The 24535-nt window shown below is 43.7% G+C and overlaps 1 protein-coding gene; it reads right to left on the bottom strand.

Annotated features, from left to right (window-relative positions):
• Erich1 (glutamate-rich 1) overlaps positions 1–24535 on the bottom strand; it is a gene marked incomplete at its 5' end in the record, with an annotated part of 52793804 nt that overhangs the window by 6277180 nt on the left and 46492089 nt on the right.

Raw genomic sequence — 24535 nt, 5'->3', positions numbered from 1 at the left:
GAGTTCAGTCAGAACAGAGGAGAGGGATAGGGCATAGGTCCCAGGGATAGGCTATCTGGGTCCCAGTCCAGTGTGGTGACCGTGGGGTCCCTGGCATAAAGCAGGTCTATGGTCAGCAGAGTGTCACAAAGGAAAAGAGGTGATCTGGAAGGAATGGCTGAGAAAGAACTGAGGAAATGGGGGACCAGGGGTTCCTAGTGGGACTAAAGATGGTCTGGGAGATGGAGCTGAGGTGGGCAACAGGGGCAGTTTTCAGAGTATCCACCAGAATGGTGGTGGTGGGGGAGCACAGGCACCCTAATTGGGCGCTTGGTATAGTGATTGTACAGTAGGCATGGAGTCACAAGGACATAGAGATAGGCCAAGAAGTGCTTGAGGACAGTGGTAAAGAAGAACCAGGGAGACCATGGATCCACGCCAAGAGACTGAATGCCAAGAGGATGAGGTGGGCTCTAAAATTTTAAAAAACTCTGTTTCTTTACTTTTTTTTGTTAAAAGTTACACTACTTTACAGATAACAATTACAATGTTTTACAAAGGAGCAACCTACAAGAGTAAATATTTAGGAAGAGGTAACTTAAAATTTAAATACTTGTTTACAGATGGTGGTGGTTTAAATGAGAATGGCCCCCATAGGCTCATTTGAAAGCTTAGTAACCAGGGACTGGCACTGCTTGGGAAGGATTAGGAGGTGTGCTCTTACTGAAGAAAGTGTGTCTCCTGGGGAGGGCTTAGAGGTTTCAAAACCCATGCCACGGGGCATTCTCTCTCTCTCTCTCTCTCTCTCTCTCTCTCTCTCTCTCTCTCTCTCTCTCTCTTCTCTCTGTAGATCAGGATGTAGTTCTGTGCTGCTTCTTCAGGATCCTGTATACCTGTGTGCTACCATGTTTCTGACCAGAATGATAATGGACTAAACTTCTGAAACTGTAACCAAGCCCCCAATTAAACACTTTCTTCTGTAAGAGTTGCCCTGATCGTGGTATTTCCTCACAGCAATAGAAAAGTGACTAAGATAAGATGTACTCCTTAGAGGACCAATGGCCAGTGCCTTTTCATTTATTAGAAAGCACTGCTTGGATAACGTGGTATTAGATCATGTCTAATTGCCTTTGCTTACAGATAATATCCTTTATTACAGGTATAATTAGAAACACATGGAGTTTCTGGAAAAGGTCAGGATCACTAACAAACCTAGTTTGGAGGATACATCTTGGAAAATTGTTCTTGTGAACTTTGCCTCTTAGAAGTCTTATGTAATACATCATACACATAATTGTATTTGACACATAAAGGAGCCAATGACAGCTAAACTTGACCACACAGAAGAACTATGCATATCTGTATTAATGTTCTGTTTTTGAATAAAAATTTAGAATATTTGAGTCAGTAGGAAAATAGGTCTTTATCATTAACAAAACTAGAACGTTAGACTTGTTACAAGTTTAGGGCCAGTGGGCTGAAGAAAATGGCTGAGCATCTGAGAAAGCTGGCTGCTCTTACAGAAGGTCTGGGTTCAGTTCCCAGCATCCACGTGATAACTCACAGCTGCCCGTAGCTCCAGACCCAGTGACCTCGTCTCACTTCTGAGGGTTTCTGCACACATGTGGTGCACACACGTACTCATTAAACAGATAAATACCTTCTAAAAATGTAGTGACCACAAACAGACTCATTTCTGGTGCATAAACGCCTACCATATTTACGACAACAGAATGGTCAAAGCGACAGATGTCCACAAGGACTCTAGTGCAGGCAAGGTCTTTAGACACAGTGGGGATCCCCGAATGACACGTTTTTCCATCTGAATAGTACTGGTTAAAAATAGTGGAGATGCAGGCTGGAGGGATGGCTCAGTGGTTAAGAGCACTGACTGCTCTTCCAGAGGTCCTGAGTTCAAATCCCAGCAACCACATGGTGGCTCACAACCATCTGTAATGGGATCTGATGCCCTCTTCTGGTGAGTCTGAAGACAGCTACAGTGTACTTATATACAAAATAAATAAATAAATCTTTAAAAACATAGAAGAGATGATAAAAGAACTTTACTGAGCATTTTACATGTTTCTTCTCAATATGATTCATGTCTATAACACAGAAGGCTTACTGGCCACTTTGAATAGATTATGTGCTTTAAATCCCAAGATTTTGCATACTTCAAAATACATTCATATGCATTGTCAATTACATACATATATAACGAAGTATGCAAAATCTATATACATATACATATATACCCAATATACATATATATCCACACATACACACACATGTCTAGTCGCAGATATACATGACACTAAATTTACTAAAATCACTTTAAAATCGTCCCTTATAAAATGGTCATTAAAATATTTTGGTATGAACAGAGATTTAATTGAAACTGAGTTTGTGATTTCTTTTTTTCAATACTAAAGATAAAAATAGAAGTCTTGAGCACGCTAGGCAAGCGTTTCGCCTCTGCAATGGGCTGACGCTATCAGCTTAACAGATCTAGAATTACCCAGGAAGCAATCTGAATGATGTCATCAAGGAATTCCCCCTTCACCTCTGATCTTAGACGTCAACTTCACACAAGGGAAAAGAGGGAGGTCTCAGGTGAAGACCTGCCTGCACCAGACTGGCCTGTGGCCAGGTTTGTGGGGCATTTTCTTGATTGCTGCTTGATATAGGAGGAACCAAGTCACAGGGGTATGGCGATCCCAGGCAGGTGATCCTCAGTTCCCTAAGAGAGCAGGGCGAGATCAAGCTGGAGGAACAAGCCAGTCAGTGGTGTTTTTCCATGGTCTCTGCTTCAGTTCCTGACTTCGGGTTCCTGCCCTGGCTTCCCCAGTGATGGACCATATCCTGTAAGCTGAAGTAAATACCCTCCTTGCAAGCATCTTTTGTAAGCGTTTTATCACATGAACAAAAAGCAAACTAGGATACGGGTTATCAAAACATCTACTAACGGGCCCAAAGTATGAACTACTCCTTTCTACTCTTTTGACATCACCCACAAATGTCATACTTAGTAATTGCCCCGCCTAGGTACCAAAAAGTCACAGAATATCTCATCATGTTTTAAGTAAGATTACCATTTTGTGTTGATAATCTTGGTGGTTCATAACTATCCTTGGTCACATGCTGAACTTACAGCCATGCCTTTTCAGACTCCTCCTTTTGCAGGGCTCAAAATCATCTTTCCTTTCACCTAGCCACAGGTCTGATAAAGTTAAACATTAAATAGTTTAGTGACATCCCTGGATGGGAATGTGGGCTTTGTCATGTTCTAAGGTATTTATTAATTTAAGCCCCGCTTCTCCTTCCAGGAAGGCCATGGCCAGATCACTGCCTCAGCCAACTTTTGTAGAGATTGTGAAGACTCTGATTTTAGGCCATTATTGGGATTTTTAGGCTTCAGGGCTGAAAGCAATGAAGAATTACTGAACAGCTAGTCGACTCTGGAGGATCAGAGTAGCATGCATTGCTTCAGCGATGCTGGAAACCTTCGGTATAACATCCAGAGAGAGCGACTGGATAAGTTGTAGGCAATGCAAATTCTGGTTCTGTTGCAGATCGTACCTTAGTTGTGATGAGAAGAGTTTCCTTACTTTGTTGATTTTAGTGGAAAAATCTTGTTCTCAGAGAAAGTCATAGATTCCTGGTCTTTTTAGGCCACCATCTGATTAAACTCTATTCACTTCATCTAATAAACAACAGGCAAAAGCCACCCTGGAATCCTCTGCGTGAGAAAGATGGATTTCTACGCTGTTGGAGGTTGAAACGAAGGAGGAGAAGCCAGTCTCAAGGACAGGAAAGCAGAGCTCTTGGGACAGGGGGGCAGTTCAGGGTCAGTGATTTTAGCGACTCTTGCTTACCTGTGGACATTTGTTTAAGTCCAGCCTTCAGAAAGAGGGCTGTGTGAGTCGGGTCTTGCCCTGTCAACAAGTAACCTTCTTGCCAAACAAGTCAGGAAGAAACTCATTTAGTAGAGCCCATGGAGAAATCGTCTTTCATGGTAACAGGAGTGACTGATGGAAAGAGTGAGTCTTGACCAGGCCGTTCTGACCCGGTAAGGCACAGTCTACAGAACGAAGCAGCGGAGGAAGGGTCGATTCTGTGAGTGACCTTGAGAAATCCCTAGGAGCCAGACCTCACAGAGCATGCGCGTACACGGGCTTCAGGCGAAGTAGGTCCTGAAGCCTGGAGTTACCCTTCAGGAAGGACTGATGCGGATGCCTTAGAATCAGAAATCACTCTATAAGCACTCCTGGCTTTACCCCCCCCCCCACCTAGCCCACCCCCATCTCCCATCCCCCTACCCCTCCACCCCGGCCAATCCTCCATATTTCTGTTTCTGTAAATTCAAATTAAGCAAGTGACAAAAGATCTAGTGGGCTGTGATGGCAGGGAAAGTGTGTAGTACCTGGCGGTTAATCTTTTCTTGGCTCATTTCCAAGTGCCTGCTTCCACCCTGTAAGGTCCAAGATTTTGCATACCGAATCATCTTTAGTCCTTGGTGTACCAATTGTTTTGGTTTGTTTGTTTTTTGCAATTAAAATTTTACTGGTGGGCTGGGGAGATCGTTTAGCAGTTACAAGCACTGGCTTCTCTTCCAGAGGACCCGAGTTCAATTCCCAGTGTTAATTCTTACTCACTGGTTGAGAATAAAACTGTCACTACAAAACGTGAGGCAAATTTGCAGCAAGCTTTATTGAATACTAGCCAGGGTGATGGGCAGTGGCCAGGTTCGTACCAGGATTCCCAGAGAATGGCACCAAATTACTTTAACTAGAGACTTATAAAGGCTCTCAACCTTCGTCCAATCAGAGGCAAGTATATATCCTGACAACTTCCTGTTGACATAGCTCCCACCCACATGTGAACATCCTGTGTAGTTGGGACAACCAAGCTTGTTTACAGAAATGAAAACGCGTGGCTCGTTATCTCACTTGAGTAACAGCCCCCAGCATTCCAGAAAATTATCTGTCCTCAGGCAAGCAGGGCTCACAGGTCAGAGGTATTTTTGTTTAATGGACCTCTTGTGCACAGTAATTTAAACTTCAAACACAACTTTAGGCATCACATGCCAGCCTGAAAAATTGTGACTCACAACCAACTGTAACTCCTCCAGTTTCAGGAGATCTAATGCTTTCTTCTGGCCACCTCGGGCACTAGGCATGTATGTGACACTCGAACATACATGCAGAGTGAATACCTACGCATACACGTAAAATTTAAACTAAACAAAACAAAGTCTTAATAGTTCTCCCTGTGTTTTGGTGGTTAGAGTTTTCACTGGTGTGTTCCAGGTTCTATAGCACCATAAAGACAGGAAGGAAGGAAGGAAGGAAGGAAGGAAGGAAGGAAGGAAGGAAGGAAGGAAGGAAGGAAGGGAGGGAGGGAGGAAAGAAGGAAGGAAAGAAAGAAGGAAGGAAAGAAAGAAGGAAGGAAAGAAGGAAGGAAGGGAGGGAGGGAGGGAGGAAGGAAGGAAAGAGGGAAGGAAAAAAGGAAGGAAAGAAGGAAAAGAAGAAATGCGCTCAGGTATCCATTCATTGAAAACTCTGTAAAAGTCTCTCATTTTTGAAAATTCAAGATCACCAAGGCCTTCCCCTCCCTCCAGGGGTTTGGTGTCAGAGAGGTCAGCCTGTGTGGTGGTAAGGTGTGGGGGGTGGGGTGGTTTGTCCTTGCCCCTACCTCTAACTACTTGCTTCTGCAATTTTTTTTAGTATCTTCTTTTCTGTTTTCTCTTATTGAAAAAAGATTTTTTTCATACAATATATTCTGATTACAGTTTCCCCTCCCCCTACTCCTCCCAGTTCTTTTCCTACCTTCCCAACTATCTGGACCATACTCTTTCTGTCTCTCCTTAGAAAGCAAGCAGGATCTAGGGAATGATGATGATGGTGGTGGTGGTGGTGGTGATGGTAGTGGTGGTGGTAGTGATGGTGATGATGATGATGGTGGTATGGTGGTGGTAGTGATGGTGGTGGTGATGATGATGGTGATGGTGGTGATGGTGATGATGGTAGTGGTGGTGGTGATGATGATGGTGATGATGGTGGTGGTGGTGATGGTAGTGGTGGTGGTGGTGATGATGATGGTGATGATGGTGATGGTGGTGGTGGTGATGGTAGTGGTGATGATGATGGTGATGATGGTGGTGGTGGTGGTGGTGATGATGGTGGTGATGGTGGTGGTGATGGTAGTGGTGATGATGGTGGTGGTGATGATGATGGTGGTGATGATGGTGGTGGTGGTGATGGTAGTGGTGGTGGTGCTGGTGATGATGGTGCTGGTGATGATGATCCAGGCAATAACAGCACCTTCTACTGAACTTTTTTGCAAGTCTGACTAACAATAGAACTTCAAATGATGAGAACAGGAGATTAAAAACCTGTCCAGGTAGGGTAGGAAACCCAAAGCATCAGTTCCTAGAACTGATCCAGAATTGGGGGGGTGAGATGGGGGGCAGGACTTGAGAGATGGCTCAGTGGTTAAGAGCACTGACTCCTCACCCTGAGGACCTAGTTTGATTCAAAGCCCCACACAGCTGCTAGCAAACATCTGTACCTCCAGTTTCAGAGATTCGTGTGCCCTCTTCTGGCGCTGGTGAGCTGTGCATACACATAGTGTACAGACAGACATGCAGCCAAAACACTCATACACTGTACGTATATACGTCTATATGTATATGTTGATGTATATGATGTATGTGTATATGTGATAGACAAGGAATGCATAGACAGTAATAGAGGAACAGTATGGAGACAGTATGGAGGAAGAGAAAAGGTTGAGAACTGGGACATGGGACAGGTCAGGTTCTCAAAAGCTTGGGGCTCCAGGCGCCACGACTTCACAGGTCATTTACGCAGCCCCTGGGTTTTCTGGTGTTTGGAGGTTGTAGGCTCTATTTCTTGGGTCATTAGGGGTTTCCAGTCTCCTCTGACACTGGTTTGTCTCCTATGTTAATATGGATGCATCGTCAGTCACACCTGACTCTCCTGAGAGCTGTGGTCCCAGAAGTCTTCCGGGGAGATGAAAGACGTCCTTGTTTAAGAGGAGCCAGACTCTCTGCTTAATTTGTCCATGTTTGGGGCTGGGGGCGCTGGAGTCGCTGAAGTAGGAATTGGTTGAAGTCCCTGTGTCATGGGAATTAGTTAGCCATTGTTCTATAGCCTAAAGAGGCGCAGATTTCACAGGATTAAAAATGCTAAGCAGCAGCCCCAGAAATGAGAGCAGGATGAGCGAGGCCGTGCTGACCCAGGAGATCCATCCTTGTACAGCTTGCATCTGATGATGCGATCCCATATTTAGTTTTAAAAAATGGTTACATATCGAGAATGTGGAAAAATACAAGAATAATTTGAAGAATGAATGCAGTTGTGAAGCAGATCAACAAGGAGCTAGCATGAGAGTAGAAACATTGAGTATAAACAGTGCCTAAAGAGAACTGTAGAAGAGTGCACATACATGCATACCGACACAACACACACACATACTACACTGACATACACACATCACACTGATTACACACACACATACTTCATGGACACATGATACACACACGCATACCACACTGATACACATGCATACCATACTGACACACACACACACATACACACACCACACATACACAACATGGACACACACACACATACACACCACACTGATACACACACACACACACACACACACCACACTGATACACACACACACACACCACATGGACACACACACACATACACACCACACTGATACACACACACACACACACACCACTGATACATACACACACACACACCACATGGACACACACACACATACACACCACACTGATACATACACACATACCGCACACACACATACTACACTGATACACACACACACACCTACCTCATGGACACACCACACACACACACACATACCATACACACACACACCACATGGACACACACACACACCACATGGACACACATACCAGACTGATACACACACACACACACACACACACACATAACTCATGGACACACATACCATACATACACATATACATACCACATGGACACACACACACACACACACACATACTACATTGACAGATATATACGCACCTAAAAATAAAGAAAAATTAAAAAATTTAATCAAGAAAACATATATATAAGACGGTTTAAATTACTGTTAGATGTATAAATAAAACTTATTTTTGAATTTAAGACACACAGTGGTTCTCAGCCTGTGGGTTGTGACCCCTTTGAGGAGGATCGAATTGCCCCTTTCACAGGGGTTCTGAAGACCATCAGAAAACACAGATTTGCGTTATGATTCATAACAGAAGAAATATTACAGTTATGAAGTAGAAACAAAAATAAGTTTATGATTGGGGTCACCACAACATGGGGAACTGTATTAAAGGGGCACAGTGTTAGGAAGGCTGAGGACCACTGGATTATAACATCCCCATTTGTGTGTGTGTCTTTTAGCTTCTTTTTTAAAGTTTGTATGTGGAAGCTTCCTTGTCTTTGTTTCTGAGGCTGTAACGGTAAGACTCAGAATAGTAAGGGCGTTATTTATAGAATAAGTTGAATTCTTGTCACCTAGACAGGGGGAGTAGCTCTTCAGCTACCTTAAAAGGGGATCAGTAAAGACCAGGGGGCATTTATCTAGAACAAGCCTCAACTATCAATGCTGCTTTTTTGTAAAATTTATATACATCCTAGATACTCATGCTTTACAAATTTAAGAGGAGAGGTAAGTATGAGTCTTAGGGTTTTGTAACTTTTAGGTGAACACACCCAGTGTTACCTCTTGTAACTAGGCCATACAAATCCTGAAGCAAGTCCTATTTTTTTGGGGGGGGGGGATCTATTTCTATTAGCATTGGTCATACCTAAGTTCATTTAGTAAGGAATCCTGAGTTATCCATTAAGCCAGGGACTAAGCCCAATGTTGGGAAGGAAACTATCAGTTTTTCCTGCTACATCAGTCTGCCTTTAATCCCCGCACTCAAGAGGCAGATTTCCGTGACTTCCAGGCCAGCCAGACCTACATAATAGGAAGAACCTTCACTTGAAGAAGCACTTCTGTGGTCGACTGTAGTCACTTGAGTTGGGCTTTTCTCAGCGAATACTGGATAACATTCTTTCAAGCCTTTAAGGACAGGCATCATTGGCGCTGAAGGCTCATGCTAGAATGCCAGGGCATTGGCCCGTGAGGTAATTCTTTGCAGAGAAGGCAAAGCCTTGCTCCTACATCACTCTACAGAAGGCCACACTTCCAGTCTACTGGTTTCCCACAGCTGGGGTGCGCTGCTCCTTTTGAGTCTTTCATTGCCACCTGGAATGCTCTGAGTTTATCATGTGCCTGGAAAATACGTTGTTCCCAGGATTAACGTCATTGATTGAGCTTGTTCCCGAGTCAGTAAACATTTTCCCTCTGCCACTGGGACAGTCTTTATTTATGTTGTTGAAAACCACAAAAACAAATGTATGTTTATTTTTTTTTTAGAACAAACTAGGGTATGTGGATCCGATTCTCTTCTTTTGGAGTTTTCTCCTAATGCCTGTGGTGGGGTGGCTGATAAAACAAGCACATAACGAACGATATCTGACGTTCAGGAAAAATAATAACCTTTACTTAGGGCTACTACTGCTATGACAAACACCATGACCAGAGCAATTTGGGAAAGAAAGGGATTGCTTGGATTATGCTTCCATATTGCTGCCCGTCACTGAACTCAGGACAGGAACTCAGATAGGGCACCTGACTCACCTGGAGGCAGGAGCTGATGCAGAGGCCATGGAGGGGTGCTGCTTACTGGCTTGCTCCTCATGGCTGCTCAGCCTGCTTGCTTATAGAACCCTGGGCCACCTGTCCATGGGTGACCCCACCCACCACGGGTCCTCCCACATCCATCACTAATTTAAAAACAGTGCCTCCCACAGGCTTACCTAGAGCATATCAGATTCTTCTCAATAGAAGCTCCCTCCTCTCTGATAACTCTAGGGTGTGTCAGGTTGGCGTCAAACTATCCAGGACAAAGTCCATGCGTATAAATGCCACCATTACATTTTATCTCTCGGATTTTGGACTTAACTTGGACCTTTGTAATATGATCAAGCTTTCTGGGTTTGTTTTAACTTCTTCATTTTAAAATAAGCTTCATTTTATTTTTAATTATGAGAGAGAGAGAGAGAGAGAGAGAGAGAGAGAGAGAGTGTGTGTGTGTGAGAGAGAGAGAGAGAGAGAGAGAGAGAGAGAGAGAGAGAAACTAATTAAATTGATATAGAAAGATTGGACAAAGCAGGCTTGGGGGTTAGAGAGCTGACTCAGCAAGTACAAGGTTCTGGGTTCTACTCTCAGCTTTCAGAAAGAAAAAAATAAATGCTTAAATGTGAGATTTAATATAAGAACACTGCAAAACCAAGCTCGCTCCTCTCTGTTATAATATCAGTTGCTCTTGATACAATTTTGGGAATTGTTTTCTAAGTAATATGACTAGAAACCTAAGATCTTCCCAGAGGGTTTTATATCCCCACCCCTGTCTTGATAGAAAATTCCAAGTTCAACTCCAAGTCCTTTCTCAAGGAAATCAAAACAATTTTTATCAGGTCTTTGGTTAGTTAAGAAAGCTGAGTCTTCTCTACTGCTCATGTTTGAATTCTTGCTACGACTCCACGACCATATCTAACATTGGAAGAGAGGGTTTATTTCATCTTATAGGATTCGGTCCATCACTGAGGGAAGTCAGAGTAGGAACTCAAGCAAGGCAGGCGCTTGAAAGAGAAACCATGGGGACCACTTACTGGCTTCCTGCCAGGCTCATCCTGTTCAGCTCCCCTTCCCACATAGCCCTGGCCACACCTAGCTAGGCAAGGTACAGGTTACAGTGGGCTGGGTCTTCCTACCTCACCTAGCAACCAAGAAAATGTCCTGATAACCATTTCCCCAGGCCCATCAATTGAGACTCCCTCTTCCCATGCGTCAAGTCAATAGTCAAGATTAGCCACCGCTGTCTCTGGTTCCTGGTATACTTGCTCCTTTCAGAAGCTATGTGTCTTTCTATATGTGTGCTTGAAGTCTTTTGTTACTTCAGTTAAAAGATCATCTCCTTAGATGCTGAAAAAGCATTCTACAAAGTATAACAACACCCCTTCGTGTTAAAAGTATTGGAGAGATCAGGAATTCAAGGCCCATATCTAAACATAATAAAAACGATTTACTGCAAACCAACAGCCAATATCAAATTAAAATGGAGAGATACTTGAAGCAATCCCACTAAAATCAGGGACAAGACAAGGATGGCCACTCTCTCCTTATCTATTCAAGACAGTCCTCGATATAGTACTAGTATAAACTCTTGCTAGAACAATAAGACGACAAAAAGAGATCAAGGAGATACAAATTGGCTAAGAAGAATTAAGTGATTAGTATCACTATTTGCAGATAATATGATATTATACATAAGTGACCCCAAAAATTCTACCAGAGAATTTCTACAACTGATAAACAACTTCAGCAAAGTGGCTGGATATAAAATTAACTTAAATAAATCAGTAACCTTCCTTTATACAAATGATAAACTGAGAAAGAAATTAAGGTATCAACCCCCTTCAAAATAGCCACAAATAATATAAATACTTTGGGGTAACTCTAACCAAACAAGTGAAAGATCTGTATGACAATAACTTCAAGTCTCTCAAGAAAGAAATCAAAGAATATCTCAGAAAATGGAGAGGTCTCCCATGCTTATGGATTGTAAAAATTAACATAGTAAAAATGGCCGTCCTACCAAAGGCAATCTACAGATTGAATGCGATCCCCATCAAAATCCCAACACAATTCTTCAAAGACATGGAAAGAACGATTCTCAAACTCATCAGATAGAGGGTTAATATCCAATATATATAAAGAACTCAAGATGCTAACCACCAAAAACCAAACAACCCAATCAAAAAAATGGAGTATAGAACTAAACAGAGAATTTACAACAGAGGAATGGCTGAAAAGCACTTAAAGAAACGTCTTTTGTGATCATGGAAATGCAAATCAAAATGACCCTGAGATTCTACCTTACACCAACAGAGTGGCTAAGATCAAAACCTCAGGTGACAGCAGGTGTTGGCGAGGATGTGGAGAAAGAGGAACACTCCTCCATTGCTGCTGGGATGGCAAACTGGTACAACCACTCTGGAAATCAATCTGGAGATTCCTCAGAAAACTGGAAATAGATCTACCCGAAGATCCATCTATTATATCACTATTGGGCATATACCCAAAAGATGTCCTACCATGCCATAGGGGCACATGTTCCACAATGTTCATAGCAGACTTCTTTGTGATAGCCAGAAGCTGGAAACAACCCAGATGTCCCACAACAGAGGAATGGATACAGGACATGTGGCTCATTTACCCAATGGAATATTACTCGGCTACTAAGAGTAAGGACATCATGAGGTTTGCAGGCAAATGGATGAAACTAGAAAATATCATCCTGAGTGAGGTAACTCAGACCCAAAAGACATCATGGTTTGTACTCACTAATAGGTGGATATTAGCCAAAAAATAATTTACAGAACACCCAGGATATAATCCATAGAACTCAAAAAGGTTAGTTGGGAAGGAGAAGAAAGCAATCATCGGAGGGGGAGGGAGGGAGAGACCTGGGTGGGAAAGGAGACAGGGAGAGGAAGAGGTGAACATGATCAGGTATTGGGTTGGGGGAACAGGACTGAAGCCCTGAGGACCAGCAGAAAAAAATGGGAACAGGTGACCTCAGGAGGAAGAAGATTGGGAGGACCCTCCAGAATGTACCAGAGACCTGGGAAGTAAGAGACTCTCAGGACTCAAAGTGAAGGACCCTAGATGAAATGCCCTACAGTGGGGAAAGGGAACTTGTAGAGCCCATGTCCAGCAGAAAGACAGGGCATCAAGTGAGGGATGGGGTTGCCATTCCATGGTCAAAAACTCTGACCCATAATTGTTCCTGTCTGAAAGAACTGCAGGGACTAAAATGAAGGAGAGACAGAGGAAAAGAAGGTCCAGAGACAGGCCCAAATTGGGATCCAGCTCAAGGGGAGGCCCCAAGACCTGACACCGTTACTGAGGCTATGGGGCACTCACAAAAAGGGACCTACCATGACTGCTCTCCAAAAGACCCAAGAAGCAGCTGAAAGAGTCAGTTGAGATATGTGCACCCAACCAATGAACAGAAGCTGCTGACCCCTGGGGTTGAATTAGGGAAAAGCTGGAGGAAGCTGAGGAGGAGGGCAACCCTGTAGGAGGACCAGCAGTCTCAATTATTCTGGACCCCTGAGATCTCTTAGACACTGGATCACCAACCAGGCAGCATACACCAGCTGAGGTAAGGCCCCCAACACATACAGCAGAGGACTCTCGAGTCTGGACTCAGTCAGAGAAGATGCACCTAACCCTCAAGAGACTGGAGGCCCCAGGGGGTGGGGAGGTCTGGTGAGGTGAGGGGTATGGGATATGAGGACATCCTCGTGAAGCCGGTGGGGAGAAGGTAAGGGATGTGGAACAGTCAGAGGGTAGACGAGGGGTGGGGATAAAATCTGGACCGTAAAAAATCTTAAATAATTTTTAAAATATAAAACAAACCAACGAAACAAAAATTCCATTGATATTTTTATATTGATTATATATCAAAGTGACATTACTCAGGATATGCTAATTTAAATAATTAATTTTTTTGACATTCAACAAACTGGTGTCTTCCAGAAAGATGTCAAACTAATTTAGCTCATTTGTTAATCTGTGGGGGGGAGAAGGTGGGAAAATGTGCTCAATTTTTGTGTATAGTTACATAAATATATGTTTTAATGTTCCAGAAACATAGGAAACCCCTAGTTAGTCTGACGTGCCATTGCAGAATATTTTCAGTCATACTGTAGTTACTTTCTTAAAACTTTGTATGTCATGGAAACACCTGAATTTTCTTGTTAATTGCATTTAATGAGCTATCATCAAATATGTTAACCTAATCACTTAAAATCATTTAATGTGCATACTTCTTTTTATACTTATCTGCCCCCCACCCCCGCCACACACACAGGATTTCTCCGTGTAGCCCTGGCTGTCCTAGAATTCTCTCTGTAGACCAGGCTATTATCAAACTCAGCCCTGCCTGCCTCTGTCTAAAGGTGTGCCCCATAACCACACAGCTACTGATGGCTTCTTAAAGGGCTTTACCCATTGACCAATCAGAAAGGATTATTCTTTTTTTTTTTTTTGGTTCTTTTTTTCGGAGCTGGAGACCGAACCCAGGGCCTTGTGCTTCCTAGGCAAGCGCTCTACCACTGAGCTAAATCCCCAACCCCAGGACTTATTCTTTATCTGTCAGTTTCATCCATTTCTATGTTTACACAAGACAGGGTCTCGCTTTGTCGCTCTGACTGTCTTAGAACCTCACAAAGAAAGACTCACTCTGCCCACCCCTGCTTCCCCAAGTGCTGGGATTGAAGGTGTGCGCCACCATGCCCAGCCTGAGCTTTCGTCTTTGAAGAGATGTAGACACATAACTGACAGGCTAACAAGTACAGGACTCTGGTAACCTTAAGAACATACTTTCGGATTGGTTAGCTTTCATAACTCTAATGGAGAAATTGATGGGTTATTAAAGGTGCCAGGTAAGATCACACAGGCCAAGAATTAGTTGCTTGTGACCAAAGGTGGATGACGATCTTCTTAATCACCGTTGGTTTTTGTTTTTGTTTTTTGTTTTTTGTTTTTTGTTTTTTGTTTTCGGAGCTGAGGACGGAACCCAGGGCCTTGCGCTTGCTAGGCAAGCGCTCTACCACTGAGCTAAATCCCCAACCCCTATCACTGTTGGTTTACAACAGCTTGGCTCTTCAGCCTTTTGCTTCCCTGCATTTTAAAATTTACACTTAAGATGGACACAATGGTGCATACCTTTAATTGAGGCAGAGGCAGGGGCAGGGGCAGGGGCAGGGGCAGGGGCAGGGGCAGGGGAAGGGGCAGGGGCAGGGAGAGTCCTGTGAGTTCCAGGCTACCCTGGTTTATAGAGAGAAGTCAGCTTGTGGAAGCTGGTTTTGTCAACATACAAACCACAGTTCTCATCCCAAGGTAAATTAAGAATAACTTATCCTGGAGCTTTTCTAAATAACCACAGCCCAGGAACATAGATTTAGGTTACCCCAAATTTCATGTTTACATGTGGAAGTGGTTCCATGGAATTTTATACAGAGAAAGTCATGCCTCAAGACAAGTTTAAAATACATTAATGGACCCACCAGAGATCTGGGAAGTGTTTCTGTAGGTCTAGGCTGATATCTGATGCTTTTGGGTTGGTGGAAGCTAGTGGTCAGATCAGTTAATAGATTCCGAAAGGTTTCTATTAGTCACAGGATGCTGCTGTGGGATATCCATCAAAGAAGACAACTTGGACATGGTTTAAGCCAACAGAAAGCATTTATTAGACGGCCAGTGACTGCGCTGGGTGTCACAGATCTTAACGTAGCCCTGAGCCTTTCTCGGGATGAGCTTTTAAGCACAAAAACTATGTCCTGGTTTATACACTTCAGTTAGCAAGAACAGTTAGCCAGAAGCGGAACTACAGAAGCCGAAAAAGCAAGGTAGTCCATTTAGAGACTTTCCCAGAACTGTGGAATTTGATGGATTAGGTCTTTGTTTTCATTTTTTGGCAAGTAATGCTGTGTACGTGCCGAGTTTCATGGCCTGGATAGTACTTCCAACATGGACTCAGTTGTGCTAAGGTCTGGGGGGCCTGTTACAATGTTAGTTCAGACGCCGTAGTGAGCAAGGAATGGCTGTCCCAAGGTCTAGAGCTAATCCAAGAGAAGTAACTAGCCTTGGACCTGCAACGATCTAATCTTCTATCACATTCTCTGCAGACACAGAGTCTCTTCAGATTCCACTCACTCTGTGGGTCCTGCAGCTCGGACTCGAGCTGTCGGCATTGCACATGTACCAGCTGAGCCCTCTTCTCTCCAGTCCCGTTTTTCTAGAGTTAGCAAACTTTTTGTCTTTTTGTTCCCTCCAAGAAACCCAAACAAAAATCGATAGCCCTGGCCACTGTGGCCAAACCCATTGTTCCTTGTTGGCTTTGAAACTACCCTGCCCTCCTGCCTGTTTTCTTGGCAACGCTAAAAAGAGAAATATCAACTTTGATCAAATAAAAAAGTAGAGTTATTGGGACTCTGTTGAGAGCGATTAAGAGAAGGCAACCACCTCCTGGTCAAATGAATGAGTTCTTCCTCTGGCCCTGGGTGGAAAGGGAACATTCTGGTTTGTTTCCACAGTTAGAATAATGTATCCAGTTTTCTCCTCCCTTCACAGTTAATCCAAATGGACACATCAATCACCTGGCCAAGAGACCACCCCTTAGGAAGGCTGATTTCGCTAAAGCGACCCTAAGATATGTGAGCAGTAATTATCCCCTTAATGAGATAATGTATTATCTCATTATTATCTTCCTAGAAAGCCCCACCAACCCCCACATAGCTGCCTAGGGAGCCTCCACCATGTGACCGGCCCTCTTCTCTGTAACTTTCCTTTTCCTTCCTTCCGTCTCTTTCTGAGTTTAACCAACACTTTTGTAGACACTTGAGACTTCTCATTCCTTCACCGGTGTTTCACGCCCACTTCAGCCATGGCCCTCTTGCTGACCTCCATTGCTACATGCCTGGATCTCTTTCCCTTCTCCATCTCCTTCCTCCCAGAAAGTGACAATACCTACCACTTGCCTACCCTGTTCTTAAGCTTCCTTCTGAGTCCATTTTTAAATTCCTTTATGATCCCGACTAAAACCCCCAATGAGGAAACCCCAACCTTTCTAGCAACACAGGTAAAGTGCACCTTGTTTGTGGAATTGGAAAGCACCTGCGTTTTGTCCTTAATCTCCTTTAGAATTCAGGAAGTTCTTGTGTATTCTTACTTTGTATCAATGTAGTTATGTGCATGGATTCAATAAGACACTATTCATTGTAGATGGAAATAACTAGAAACATGTATTACTAAGGCAGACAGCGTCACTTGTGATATATATATATATATATATACATACATATATACATATATATAATGTTAAGATATAACCAGATGGTTTTAAGGAAATTATTTAGACTTTATGAGGTGAATAAAATCTCTCAGAATAACTATTATATGATATGTATCAGAAAAGCCTCCCTGGATATGTACGTTTAAGCTGGTACAAAGTCTTTACTAGTTGGCTGATGATTAATAAAGGATCCCAGTGTCACACCTAGCCCAGCTCAGGGTGAGTGTTTAAGAAAAAACAAAAACAAACACATCCTGGGTTGACATATTCAGTTAGCAAGAACAGTTTAGCCAGAAGCAAGAAATACAGAAGCCTAAAAGCAAGATCAATGTACTTAGAGACTTTCCCAGAACTACAGATATTTGATGGATTAGGTTTTTATTTCTGTTTTGACAGCGGTGTGGTCTATGTGTTGAGTTTCATGGCCCGAGTGGTAATTCTATCATGGAGTCAGCTGTGATAAGGTCTGGGGGTATGTTACAAAACCTGGCCTTGGGTTTGGTTTAAAGACATGGTATATAGGGGTTGGGGATTTAGCTCAGTGGTAGAGCACTTGCCTAGCAAGCACAAGGCCCTGGGTTTGGTCCCCAGCTCCGAAAAAAAGAAAAAAGAGAAAAAAAAAAAGACATGGTATATAGACCATCCAGGAATATCTTCCTGAAAGGCTTGCAACTGTCAGGATGAGGCAGGATGGACAGACAGAAAACCAAGGGGATCTGGAAAGGAAAAGAAAGCCCTCGTTCTGAGACCTCGTTTTTGTTTCTTGCTGGTTGGTAGCCAGATACTTTAACTCAAGAGATGGAGTTAAAATTGGCTACAGGGTCAATGCTCACTTTCCAAAAGCTATTGAAAACAGCAACCTATGTTTAGTTAGAGTTAGACCAACCCTTTGTGGCTTTTGAGCGGAGACACATCGTCACTCCCTCTCCCTTCATAAACCTGCACCTTGCACTTCAGGAGTCACCGTGCTATTCCACTGGCAGAAGGAGACTGAGAAGGACATGAGATGTAGATTTAGGTCTGCGTCCAGAGAACACCTCCTGGTGTTCAAGTTCCTGTGCCCCTGAGCAAAGAATTATAAAGATCATAAAGTAACAGAAATAGAGACTGTTTATTAATAAAAACAGCAAGGGTCCATAAAGAAAGAGAAAGACCCTCAGAAGGTGGGAATGGGCTAATAACCCAGGAAAGTCCTCACATACAGCAGAACCTCAGGACTAGAAAATGGAGGGGAGGAATCCCGGAGAACTGCTGGGAAATGACCCACACAGTAGAACCCTAAGTAGGTCAAGGCTGCAGAGACCACCACGCGGCTTCCGCTCTCCCCTCCAGCAACAATACGAGGTGGGACTTCCTAGAGCACTGGTTCTCAACCTGTGGGTCGTGACCCTTCCGGGGATCTAAAGACCTTTTCACAGGAGTCACCCAAGACCACCATAAAGCACAGATATCTGCATGATAATTCACAATAGTAGCAGAGCAGAGTAGTAGCTATGAAGTCGTAAGAAAACACTTTTAGACTTGGTGGGGGGGGGGGAGAATCGCCACAACCTGAGGAACTGCCTAAAGGGTCAAGGTATGAGGAGGGCTGAGAACCACTGCTCTAGAGTCGGAGAACGCGACCTTCCAGCTTGGCAGAGCTATCCCAAGTTACGCCACAAGCATGCCTTTCATTTCTTACTTTCTCTTGCTGGATTTCCGCTCGTGGGCGGCCATCTCAGGAGCGATCTGCTTCTATCTGCCTATCGCTCAGGTTTTAGTGCCATTGTTCATGTTTCTCCAGCGGATTCACCACGAACCCCGCTTCACCGAGCTCTGAAGCCCCCTCTTCTGCGCTCCCCTTACTGTTACATCCTTTATTTCTTTCCTCCTCATCCCCTCCCGCGACCCCCCCTCCCACCCCGCGCCATCTTACTTCTTAATTACCAACTTCCATAGCTTCAATAACCTCTAAAATCTGTGGATCCTGGCAGAATCCCAACTCTCCCCTCCCGGCTAATTTACCCTCCTTGACTGTTTTCCTTTCCATGGTTGATATAATACTTAGTCTGTTCCTTACCCACTCTATGAATCCCACCTCTGATCTTGCTGTGAAGTCTGAGTGAAGACCTTGGTTGATTCTCTTCCAACAGTTGTTGAAGCTACCAAGGCCTCTGCTGGCTGGAATAGTGGCAACGTCGGACCACTGAGCTTGCTCTCCCGGTTAGTGCCCAACTCTAGGAGGAATACAGAGATTTTATCAGGCATCCTGAGTTCCTGGACTGAGATCTTTTCTGAAGGACACACTGAACTCCACTATATCCAAACCCCACACAAGCACTACAGATACTTCAACTGGAAGAACATAGATGACAATAAAATTAAACCAAAAAAGAAAAAATCCCAGTATAGTACCATAAAAAAACCACCACCATCACCACCACCACCACCACCCCCACCACCACCACCAACAACAACAAAAAGCCACGAGCAAACCAAGGCAACGTAACTCCTCCAAAAATTATTAACCCTTCAGGAATAGCATGTAGTTGGGGAAAACTCAAAATAATTGTATCGCCAAATGGATAAAGGGCTGAACAAAGTAGAGATAGGCGAGATGAGGGAAGAATTCAGCAAACACAGAAATGCTGAAGAAAAGCTGATCTGAAATGTCGGTGGGGAAAAACCCACAGGGAGTGGAGTAAGGAGTTCTGTAGGAAATCTCAAGAAAACAGAATCGCTGAAACTAAGTCAAAAAACCCAACAAGGTGAGGACAAAGTAAAAGCAAGCAGTGGTGGGAATTCCAATATAAACACGGCACGGTGGGTTACAGGTTTAGGAGAAGAAACGTGTGCTAAAGGCGTAAACATTTTTTAAAATTATAACAACAGAACATTTCCCAGAGTCAGGAAAAGACACCAGTCTACACGAAGAGGGCATTTAGGATATCAGCAAACAAGAACTCATCATATCTCAATTAAGACACTAAAAATGTAGGACGAAGGAAGTAGGTTGAGAACAGCAAAGGAGAAACTCTACTTCCCACCGAAGTCAGGCCCGTCAGAATAGCACCACATTATTCAACTGAAACTTCAAATCCAGACGAGCTGAGAATGATGTATTTCAACTTCTGAAAGACCGTTGCCAACCCTGTTACTATACCCAGCAAAGGAATGTGTCATAATTGAAGGAAAAATAAAAAAACTTTCCACGATAAAAATAAACTAAAGGAATGTATGAGTACTAAGCCAGCTCTGCAGAAAACACTGAGGGAATCTTCCAGCCTGAAGAGAAAAACACATCTATCCCTGAGGCCACAGGAAATAATAAAACTTGCTTAGAGTAATAGTTAAGCAAAGGAGGAAAAGGGGGAAAAACCAAATGCCGCAAACCCAACAAAAGCAGGAATCAATACAAACCCTTTAATAATAACACTGAATATTACTGGTCTCGGTGCCCAGTCAAAAGACACATCCAGTAGATTCAGTCAAAAAAAAAGCAGCAACCACCTATTTGTTGCCCCCACAAAATGCCCTTCTCCACGAAGATATACGTTACCTTAGATGAGTATTTCTAATATTCTAATTAGTATTCCTTCCTAATGCTGCAACACTTTAATACCGTGAGTTCCTCAGGTTGTGGTGATCCCCAACCTCAAAATTATTTTTGTTGCTACTTTATAACTGCAACTTTGCTACTGTTATGAATCACAAGGTAAATACCTGACATCCCGGATGTCTTTATGTTGTTACAAATTGACCCAAGGGGGTCGAGACCCACAGGTTGAGAACTACCGCCTTAGAGTGAAAGGAAGAAAGGGGAGAATTCTCAGAAAACGGGAAACGAGCAGGTATCGTCACTATTCTAACATCTGGCTTCAAGCGAAAACTTTAGTCACACCGACTAAAGGAGCAACGGTCAAGAGGTCATCACCGTTACAAACAAATATGCCCAAACACAGATGCATCCAATCGCATGCGTCGAGTACTGCTAGAGTCAAGTCACAGAGCAAGCCCAGCACAATAGGAGTAAGTGACCTCCATACCCTACCCCACTCTCACCAACTGAGAGGCCACTCTGACAAAAATAAACAAGAAATCTCTAAGGTAAATAACACCAAAGATCAAGTAGACCTAACGGATGTCTGTAGGCTATTTCACCCAACACTACTGTGATGGTTTGTAGATGCTCGGCCCAGGGTGTGGCACTGTTAGAAGATGTGGCCTTGTTGGAGTAGGTGTGTCACTGTGGGTGTGGGCTAATAAGACTCTCATCCTAGCAGCCTGGAAGCCAGTCTTCTGCTAGCAGCCTTCAGAGGAAGATGTAGAACTCTCAGCTCCTCCTGCACCATGCCTGCCTGGATGCTGCCATGTTCCCACCTTGATGATCATGGACTGAACCTCTGAACCTGTAAGCCAGCCCCAATGAAATGTCATTTGAAGAGTTGCCTTGGTCATGGTGTCTGTTCACAGCAGTAAAATCCTAAGATAACTACAGAACACACATTTTTTTCTCAGCAACTTATGAAAGAAAAATAAAATTATGAAAATTTCAGTGGAAAATATTACACCAAGCAACTTAGACCCCAAAAGACAAACAGCACCTGTTCCCCTTCATATGTGGATCCTACTTGTGAACCCTTAGATTTATATGTTTTACTTGGACTGTCTATAGAGTTCAGGAAGCTAGAAAAAATAACCATGAGAGGAGGGGGAGAAGGGGTCTTGAGGGTGAAGGGGATAGTAGGATAAATGTGATATGAATGCAGAGAGGAATGGGGGGTGCAAATTAAATAAAACCAAAGATGCATGAATAACATCACTGAAGCCATGTTACTTCCCTTTCTATTGTTGTGATAGAACACCATGGCCAAGATGGCCTCTAGGAGGAAAACTTCATGTTTGCTTACAGTCCGAGAGGGACAAGAGTTCATCAAGTCAGAGTGGAGCGCCTGCAAGACAGGAGGGCAACATAGCAGGAAGCTGAGGTCTAATGCCCTCCACCTCAAATTTGAAGCAAAGAGAGAATGCTGGGAGTAGGGTGAGGTCGTATACTCTCAAATCCCAACCCCAGTGATGAACCCTCCATGAAGACCATTCCTCCCGAACCTCCCTGAACAGCTTCACCAACTGCGACCAAGTGTTCAAATGTCTGAGACCATGGGGAATGTTTTCATTCAAACCACAACAGAAGCCTACCACTTAGAAGGCCAATTTAAGAGCATAGTTTTTAAAATAAATAGAAAGGCAGGAAAGCAGGAAGGCAGGAAGGCAGGAAGGAAGGCAGGAAGGAAGGCAGGAAGGCAGGCAGGAAGGCAGGCAGGAAGGAAGGCAGGAAGGAAGACAGGAAGGAAGACAAGAAGGAAGGAAGGAAGGAAGGCAGGAAGGAAGGCAGGAAGGAAGACAGGAAGGAAGGAAGGAAGGAAGGAAGGAAGGTGGATAGGTACCCAAAGTGGTGGATAATGCTTTCCATAGAAGACGTTAATTATTAATTGAGAATCTCAGTATGAGATGTTGGCTAATTCCCTCTAAGTTACTGGTCAGGAAGGTCCCAGAGGTTTTGCAAACAGCACAAGCCACGGTAAGGTTCTTGGTTTCCCGCTAGAACCATATAGTAAGACCATGTTGCTGAAGACACAGCACACTTTGGTTTCAGGACATAGAGAAGTCAAATGCAACTCACCTGAAAAATCTTCTTTCCCGCTGGTTTGGTTTCATAATGCCAGAAGCTTCTCCAGGCTGCTGGAAGAGAAACATCTATTAATGATATCGCTGACCTGCCAGGCAAGATGGGGTCATTGGTGCAACTGTGGCACAGTGGTTATGGGAGTAACCAACCGTATGCCTTGGCATTGGATTTGAGGCCTGAGGTCCATGGCTCAGGAGGTCATAGGCTCCATAGGGAGAACGTGGTAGTGTGTCCTTGTTAAGTCCAAATTGCCAAGCTGCATTCTAAATAATATGAGGGCTGAAACAATGAGTTACTATGAGTTCTGCTGCTTTTGCAGATGACTGAAGGTCCCCAGCATCTACATCAGGTAACTCACAACCATTTGCAGCCCCAGCTCTAGAGGATATGACATCCTCTACTGTTCTCCGTACCCAGCCATAGGCATACACCCACATAGAAACACATAATTAAAAATGGATCTTTAGAAAGTTTTAAATACTTATACACATAGATTAGTGCTGGCCTCAACATTGGCTACAAATGTTTCTCTCTGAAGTGGCCGTCAGTTAATCCAGAGGCTCAGAATGGTGAAGTGCTGAGAGTGTCTATTGAGTGAGTGTTCAGCCTTAAATGGGACACATATATCAAGCCACACACATACCCAAGGTTCAGGGAACATCAACAAAAAGGAGACATTGTCTAGCAATTTCCTCTGAAATAAAACGTTTGCTCTTGGAAGGAGGCTCTTTGAGCCACAGAATGTCTAAAGAATAGTAAAACATCCCATCCTGTGGGCAAGCTTGTTAAGACACAGGAAGTATACAACGTAATAACTTTAAGAAGTCCCTACAATTGAGAAGATGCATTAGACCCCTCCCACCCTAAGCATTCATAAGCTGTAAGGACTACTGCGAGTCGCTCTCAGACCAGCAAACTAAAGAGACAGAGACCAGCAGACCTTCCTGGAAATGGTCCAGACCCACTGAGCTGTCTGGAAGAGATAGCTTCCAACTTGCTGAGCTGCATGATGTAGGATGCACTCCAATGTCCAGATTTCCATGCTTGGTGGGCTTTGATGACGGCTGTCTTTGAGTCACTCCTGCTCTTGTAAGTGATTTCTCACCCGTACTTCTGTTAGTTATCCTCATAAAGCACATGGACTGATCAAGTCGATTTTGGTGGCATTCATACTTTGGACTCTCAACGGTTCTATATTTGGGCTAAGTTTGTTCATATCGTCTCAAGAATGCTGCCACACAACAGGGAGAAGAGAGAAAGAAGGAGCCGGAGGTTGGAGAGGAGCATTGTGAAATGCTGTCCTGTGGATATAAAAAGACTATTGCACCCATGAACTCACAGTAGCTATGGCTACCTGTGTACAGGATAGGGCCAATGAGACCCCTTAACATTGCCACAAGCAACACTAATTGCACTCCGTATCCTCTTACAAAGAAAGAAGAGAACATGAAGGGGAGGAGCATGGGGGCTCTCTGGAGGGAGTTGGAGTTTGCAGTTAGAGTGGATATGATAAAAATACATTGCTTACATGTATTAAATAAATAATAAATAAAATATTATATTAAGAAATGGAAGAGTGAGAAGCAGGCAGATCCCTGAAAGTTCTAGGCCAGCATGCTCTACATAGCAAGTTCTAGGACACCCAGGACTGTAACTTTAATTTTTTCCCAAAGCCTTCTTTTAATGATGGCTCTTAAACGCTTTGACTTCACTTCTAGCCCACAGCCCACCAGAGGTGGTGGAAGAGAAAGGGTACGAGAAGTGGACCTGTTCAGAAATGGTTCTTTGGAGCAACTCCTATCTGCGTTGTTAGGAAATCTGCAGTTCAGTTC

This window comes from Rattus norvegicus, chromosome 16 (genome assembly GCF_021556685.1).
Source record: "Rattus norvegicus strain SHRSP/BbbUtx chromosome 16, alternate assembly SHRSP_T2T, whole genome shotgun sequence".
Taxonomy (NCBI): Eukaryota; Metazoa; Chordata; class Mammalia; order Rodentia; family Muridae; genus Rattus; species Rattus norvegicus.
The sequence above is the reverse complement of the archived record's forward strand: the minus strand, read 5'-3'. Positions and strand labels throughout refer to the sequence as shown.